Source organism: Rhipicephalus microplus, unplaced genomic scaffold, assembly GCF_043290135.1.
Source record: "Rhipicephalus microplus isolate Deutch F79 unplaced genomic scaffold, USDA_Rmic scaffold_58, whole genome shotgun sequence".
NCBI lineage: Eukaryota > Metazoa > Arthropoda > Arachnida > Ixodida > Ixodidae > Rhipicephalus > Rhipicephalus microplus.
The window spans coordinates 273,074-281,090 of NW_027464631.1; the positions used below are offsets into that span (position 1 = coordinate 273,074).

General features: G+C 53.1%; 2 non-coding genes across 2 annotated transcripts; both read right to left on the reverse strand.

Moving 5' to 3' along the window:
* TRNAN-GUU (transfer RNA asparagine (anticodon GUU)) lies at nt 1–70 on the reverse strand. The gene has a single exon. It is a non-coding gene; the product is annotated as a tRNA-Asn (tRNA).
* A 3,167-nt stretch (nt 71–3,237) lies between these two features.
* On the reverse strand, nt 3,238–3,307 carry TRNAN-GUU (transfer RNA asparagine (anticodon GUU)). Its single transcript has one exon. It is a non-coding gene; the product is annotated as a tRNA-Asn (tRNA).
* Between the last annotated feature and the right edge of the window lie 4,710 nt (nt 3,308–8,017).

The window sequence follows — 8,017 nt, forward strand, 5'->3', positions numbered from 1 at the left end:
CACTCCAGGGAGGGCTCGAACCTCCAACCTTTCGGTTAACAGCCGAACGCGCTAGCCAATTGCGCCACGCAGACAGTCGTGCTCCACTCCCACCACCATCAGAACATATCTTCAAAGCTATCAGCGCAAAAAAAGCAACACACCACTCCCGGGAGAGCTCGAACCTCCAACCTTTCGGTTAACTGCCGAACGTGCTAGCCGATTGCGCCAAGGAGACATGCATGCTCCACTCTCACCACCGTCAGAACATTTCTTCAGAGCTATCAGCCAAAAGAAAAAAGCGCCGCACCACCTTCGGGTGGGCTCGAACCTCCAACCTTTCGGTTAACAGCCAATCGCGCTAGCCAATTGTGCCACGGAGACAGTCGTGCACCACTCTCACCACCGTCAGAACATTTCTTCAGAGCTATCAGCCCAAAGAAAAAAAAGCGCTGCCCCACCACCGAGTGGGCTCGAACCTCCAACCTTTCGGTTAACAGCTGATCGCGCTAGCCGATTGTGCCATGGAGACAGTCGTGCTCCACTCCCACCACCATCAGAACATATCTTCAAAGCTATCAGCGCAAAGAAAAAAGCAACACACCACTCCCGGGAGGGCTTGAACCTCGAACCTGTCGGTTAACAGCCGATCTCGCTAGCCAATTGCGCCACGGAGACAGTCCTGCTCCACTCTCACCACCATCACAACATATCTTCAAAGCTATCAGCCCAAAGAAAAAAAAGCGCCGCACCACCACCGAGTGGGCTCGAACCTCCAACCTTTCGGTTAACAGCCGATCGCGCCAGCCAATTGCGCCACGGAGACAGTCGTGCTCCACTCTCCCCCCCGTCACAACATTTCTTCAGAGCTATCAGCCCAAAGAAAAAAAAAGAGCCGCACCACCACCGAGTGGGCTCGAACCTTCAACCTTTCGATTAACAGCCGATCGAGCTAGCCGATTGCGCCACGGAGACAGTCGTGCTCCACTCCCACCACCATCAGAACATATATTCAAAGCTATCAGCGCAAAAAAAAGCAACACACCACTCCCGGGAGAGCTCGAACCTCCAGCCTTTTGGTTAACAGCGGATCGCGCTAGCCAATTGCGCCACGGAGACAGTCCTGCTCCACTCTAACCACCGTCAGAACATTTCTTCAGAGCTATCAGCCCAGAGAAAAAGAAGCGCCGCACCACCTTCGGGTGGGCTCGAACCTCCAACCTTTCGGTTAACAGCCAATCGCGCTAGCCAATTGTGCCACGGAGACAGTCGTGCTCCACTCTCACCACCGTCAGAACATTTCTTCAGAGCTATCAGCCCAAAGAAAAAAAAGCAACACACCACTCCCGGGAGGGCTTGAACCTCGAACCTTTCGGTTAACAGCCGATCTCGCTAGCCATTTGCGCCACGGAGACAGTCCTGCTCCACTCTCACCACCATCAGAACATATCTTCAAAGGTATCAGCCCAAAGAAAAAAAAGCGCCGCACCACCACCGAGTGGGCTCGAACCTCCAACCTTTCGGTTGTCTGCCGAACGTGCTAGCCAATTGCGCCAAGGAGACAGTCGTGCTCCACTCTCACCACCGTCAGAACATTTCTTCAGAGCTATGAGCCAAAAGAAAAAAAGCGCCGCACCACCATCGGGTGGGCTCGAACCTCCAACCTTTCGGTTAACAGCCAATCGCGCTAGCCAATTGTGCCACGGAGACAGTCGTGCTCCACTCTCACCACCGTCAGAACATTTCTTCAGAGCTAACAGCCCAAAGAAAAAAAAGCGTCGCACCACCACCAGGTGGGCTCGAACCTCCAAACTTTCGGTTAACAGCCGATCGCGCTAGCCAATTGCGCCATGGAGACAGTCCTGCTCCACTCTCACTACCATCAGAACATATCTTTAAAGCTATCAGCCCAAAGAAAAAAAAAGCAACATACCATTACTGGGTGGGCTCGAACCTCCAACCTTTCAGTTAACAGCCCATCGCGCTAGCCAATTGCGCCACGGAGAGAGTCGTGCTCCACTCTCACCACCATCAGAACATATCTTCAAAGCTATCAGCGCAAAGAAAAAAGCAACGCACCACCACCGAGTGGGCTCGAACCTCCAACCTTTCGGTTATCTGCCGAACGTGCTAGCCAATTGCGCCAAGGAGACAGTCGTGCTCCACTCTCACCACCGTCAGAACATTTCTTCAGAGCTATGAGCCAAAAGAAAAAAAGCGCCGCACCACCATCGGGTGGGCTCGAACCTCCAACCTTTTGGTTAACAGCCAATCGCGCTAGCCAATTGTGCCACGGAGACAGTCGTGCTCCACTCTCACCACCGTCAGAACATTTCTTCAGAGCTAACAGCCCAAAGAAAAAAAAGCGCCGCACCACCACCAGGTGGGCTCGAACCTCCAAACTTTCGGTTAACAGCCGATCGCGCTAGCCAATTGCGCCATGGAGACAGTCCTGCTCCACTCTCACCACCATCAGAACATATCTTTAAAGCTATCAGCCCAAAGAAAAAAAAGCAACATACCATTACTGGGTGGGCTCGAACCTCCAACCTTTCAGTTAACAGCCCATCGCGCTAGCCAATTGCGCCACGGAGAGAGTCGTGCTCCACTCTCACCACCATCAGAACATATCTTCAAAGCTATCAGCGCAAAGAAAAAAGCAACGCACCGTTCCCGGTAGGGCTCGAACCTCCAACCTTTCGGTTAACAGCCGATCGCGCTAGCCAACTGCGCCAAGGAGACAGTCATGCTCCACTCTCACCACCGTCAAAACAATTCTTCAGAGCTATCAGCCCAAAGAAAAAAAAGCGCCGCACCACCACCGGGTGGGCTCAAACCTCCAACCATTTGGTTAACACCCGATCGCGCTAGCCAATTGTGCAACGGAGAGAGTCGTGCTCCACTCTCACCACCAACAGAACATATCTTCAAAGCTATCAGCGCAAAGAAAAAAGCAACACACCACTCCCGGGAGGGCTTGAACCTCGAACCTTTCGGTTAACAGCCGATCTCGCTAGCCAATTCCGCCACGGAGACAGTCCTGCTCCACTCTCACCAACATCAGAACATATCTTAAAGGCTATCAGCCCAAAGAAAAAAAAAGCGCCGCACCACCACCGAGTGGGCTCGAACCTCCAACCTTTCGGTTAACAGCCGATCGCGCCAGCCAATTGCGCCACGGAGACAGTCGTGCTCCACTCTCACCACCATCAGAACATATCTTCAAAGCTATAAGGGCAAAGAAAAAAAGCAACACACCACTCCCGGGAGGGCTCGAACCTCCAACCTTTCGGTTAACAGCCGAACGCGCTAGCCAATTGCGCCACGCAGACAGTCGTGCTCCACTCCCACCACCATCAGAACATATCTTCAAAGCTATCAGCGCAAAGAAAAAAGCAACACACCACTCCCGGAAGAGCTCGAACCTCCAACCTTTCAGTTAACAGCCCATAGCGCTAGCCAATTGTCCCACGGAGACAGTCGTGCTCCACTCTCACCACCATCACAACATATCTTCAAAGCTATCAGCCCAAAGGAAAAAAAGCACCGCACCACCACCGGGTGGGCTTGAACCTCCAACTATTCGGTTAACAGCCGATCGCGCTAGCCAATTGCGCCACGGAGATAGTCGTGCTCAACTTCCACCACCATCAGAACATATCTTCAAAGCTATCAGCGCAAAAAAAAGCAACACACCACTCCCGGGAGAGCTCGAACCTCCAACCTTTCGGTTAAATGCCGATCTCGCTAGCCAATTGCGCCACGGAGACAGTCCTGCTCCACTCTCACCACCATCACAACATATCTTCAAAGCTATCAGCCCAAAGAAAAAAAAGCGCCGCACCACCACCGAGTGGGCTCGAACCTCCAACCTTTCGGTTAACAGCCGATCGCGCCAGCCAATTGCGCCACGGAGACAGTCGTGCTCCACTCTCCCCCCCGTCACAACATTTCTTCAGAGCTATCAGCCCAAAGAAAAAAAAGAGCCGCACCACCACCGAGTGGGCTCGAACCTTCAACCTTTCGGTTAACAGCCGATCGAGCTAGCCGATTGCGCCACGGAGACAGTCGTGCTCCACTCCCACCACCATCAGAACATATATTCAAAGCTATCAGCGCAAAAAAAGCAACACACCACTCCCGGGAGAGCTCGAACCTCCAGCCTTTTGGTTAACAGCGGATCGCGCTAGCCAATTGCGCCACGGAGACAGTCCTGCTCCACTCTAACCACCGTCAGAACATTTCTTCAGAGCTATCAGCCCAGAGAAAAAGAAGCGCCGCACCACCTTCGGGTGGGCTCGAACCTCCAACCTTTCGGTTAACAGCCAATCGCGCTAGCCAATTGTGCCACGGAGACAGTCGTGCTCCACTCTCACCACCGTCAGAACATTTCTTCAGAGCTATCAGCCCAAAGAAAAAAAAGCAACACACCACTCCCGGGAGGGCTTGAACCTCGAACCTTTCGGTTAACAGCCGATCTCGCTAGCCATTTGCGCCACGGAGACAGTCCTGCTCCACTCTCACCACCATCAGAACATATCTTCAAAGGTATCAGCCCAAAGAAAAAAAAGCGCCGCACCACCACCGAGTGGGCTCGAACCTCCAACCTTTCGGTTGTCTGCCGAACGTGCTAGCCAATTGCGCCAAGGAGACAGTCGTGCTCCACTCTCACCACCGTCAGAACATTTCTTCAGAGCTATGAGCCAAAAGAAAAAAAGCGCCGCACCACCATCGGGTGGGCTCGAACCTCCAACCTTTCGGTTAACAGCCAATCGCGCTAGCCAATTGTGCCACGGAGACAGTCGTGCTCCACTCTCACCACCGTCAGAACATTTCTTCAGAGCTAACAGCCCAAAGAAAAAAAAGCGTCGCACCACCACCAGGTGGGCTCGAACCTCCAAACTTTCGGTTAACAGCCGATCGCGCTAGCCAATTGCGCCATGGAGACAGTCCTGCTCCACTCTCACTACCATCAGAACATATCTTTAAAGCTATCAGCCCAAAGAAAAAAAAAGCAACATACCATTACTGGGTGGGCTCGAACCTCCAACCTTTCAGTTAACAGCCCATCGCGCTAGCCAATTGCGCAACGGAGAGAGTCGTGCTCCACTCTCACCACCATCAGAACATATCTTCAAAGCTATCAGCGCAAAAAAAAAGCAACACACCACTCCCGGGAGAGCTCGAACCTCCAACCTTTCAGTTAACAGCCCATAGCGCTAGCCAATTGCGCCACGGAGACAGTCGTGCTCCACTCTCACCACCATCACAACATATCTTCAAAGCTATCAGCCCAAAGGAAAAAAAGCACCGCACCACCACCGGGTGGGCTTGAACCTCCAACTATTCGGTTAACAGCCGATCGCGCTAGCCAATTGCGCCACGGAGATAGTCGTGCTCCACTTCCACCACCATCAAAACATATCTTCAAAGCTATCAGCGCAAAAAAAAAAGCAACACACCACTCCCGGGAGAGCTCGAACCTCCAACCTTTCGGTTAACTGCCGAACGTGCTAGCCGATTGCGCCAAGGAGACAGTCATGCTCCACTCTCACCACCGTCAGAACATTTCTTCAGAGCTATCAGCCAAAAGAAAAAAGCGCCGCACCACCTTCGGGTGGGCTCGAACCTCCAACCTTTCGGTTAACAGCCAATCGCGCTAGCCAATTGTGCCACGGAGACAGTCGTGCTCCACTCTCACCACCGTCAGAACATTGCTTCAGAGCTATCAGCCCAAAGAAAAAAAAGCGCTGCACCACCACCGAGTGGGCTCGAACCTCCAACCTTTCGGTTAACAGCCGATCGCGCTAGCCGATTGTGCCATGGAGACAGTCGTGCTCCACTCCCACCACCATCAGAACATATCTTCAAAGCTATCAGCGCAAAGAAAAAAGCAACACACCACTCCCGGGAGGGCTTGAACCTCGAACCTGTCGGTTAACAGCCGATCTCGCTAGCCAATTGCGCCACGGAGACAGTCCTGCTCCAGTCTCACCACCATCACAACATATCTTCAAAGCTATCAGCCCAAAGAAAAAAAAGCGCTGCACCACCACCGAGTGGGCTCGAACCTCCAACCTTTCGGTTAACAGCCGATCGCGCCAGCCAATTGCGCCACGGAGAAAGTCGTGCTCCACTCTCCCCCCCGTCACAACATTTCTTCAGAGCTATCAGCCCAAAGAAAAAAAAGCGCCGCACCACCACCGAGTGGGCTCGAACCTTCAACCTTTCGGTTAACAGCCGATCGAGCTAGCCGATTGCGCCACGGAGACAGTCGTGCTCCACTCCCACCACCATCAGAACATATATTCAAAGCTATCAGTGCAAAAAAAAGCAACACACCACTCCCGGGAGAGCTCGAACCTCCAGCCTTTTGGTTAACAGCGGATCGCGCTAGCCAATTGCGCCACGGAGACAGTCCTGCTCCACTCTCACCACCGTCAGAACATTTCTTCAGAGCTATCAGCGCAAAGAAAAAAGCAACACACCACTCCCGGGAGAGCTCGAACCTCCAACCTTTCGGTTAACAGATGATCGCGCTAGCCAATTGCGCCACGGAGACCGTCCTGCTCCACTCTCACCACCGTCAGAACATTTCTTCAGAGCTATCAGCCCAAAGGAAAAAAGCGCCGCACCACCACCGGGTGGGCTCGAACCTCCAACCTTTTGGTTAACAGCCGATCGTGCTTGCCAATTGCGCCACGGAGAGAGTCGTGCTCCTTTCTCACCACCAACAGAACATATCTTCAAAGCTATCAGGGCAAAGAAAAAAAAGTGCCGCACCACCACCGGGTGGGCTCGAACCTCCAACCTTTCGGTTAATAGCCCATCGCGCTAGCCAATTGCGCCACGGAGACAGTCGTGCTCCACTCTCACCACCGTCAGAACATTTCTTCAGAGCTATAAGCCCAAAGGAAGAAAGTGCCGCACCACCACCGGGTGGGTTCGAGCGTCCAACCTTTCGGTTAATAGCCCATCGCGCTAGCCAATTACGCCACGGAGACAGTCGTGCTCCACTCTCACCACCATCAGAACATATCTTCAAAGCTATCAGCCCAAAGAAAAAAAAGCGCCGCACCACCACCGAGTGGGCTCGAACCTCCAACCTTTCGGTTATCTGCCGAACGTGCTAGCCGATTGCGCCAAGGAGACAGTCGTGCTCCACTCTCACCACTGTCAGAACATTTCTTCAGAGCTATGAGCCAAAAGAAAAAAAGCGCCGCACCACCATCGGGTGGGCTCGAACCTCCAACCTTTCGGTTAACAGCCAATCGCGCTAGCCAATTGTGCCACGGAGACAGTCGTGCTCCACTCTCACCACCGTCAGAACATTTCTTCAGAGCTAACAGCCCAAAGAAAAAAAAGCGCCGCACCACCACCAGGTGGGCTCGAACCTCCAACCTTTCGGTTAACAGCCGATCGCGCTAGCCAATTGCGCCATGGAGACAGTCCTGCTCCTCTCTCGCCACCATCAGAACATATCTTTAAAGCTATCAGCCCAAAGAAAAAAAGCAACATACCATTACTGGGTGGGCTCGAACCTCCAACCTTTCAGTTAACAGCCCATCGCGCTAGCCAATTGCGCCACGGAGAGAGTCGTGCTCCAATCACACCACCATCACAACATGTCTTCAAAGCTATCAGCCCGAAGAAAAAAAAGCACCGCACCACCACCGCGTGGGCTCGAACCTCCAACCTTTCGGTTACCATCCGATCGCGCTAGCCAATTGCGCCACGGAGACAGTCCTGCTCCACTCTCACCACCATCAGAACATATCTTCAAAGCTATCAGCCCAAAGAAAAAAAAGCAACACACCACTCCCGGGAGGGCTCGAACCTCCAACCTTCAGGTTAACAGCCGATCGCGCTAGCCAATTGCGCCACGGAGACAGTCGTGCTCCACTCTCACCACCGTCAGAACATTTCTTCAGAGCTATCAGCCCAAAGAAAAAAAGCACCGCACCACCACCGGGTGGGCTCGAGCGTCCAACCTTTCAGTTAATAGCCCATCGCGCTAGCCAATTACGCCACGGAGACA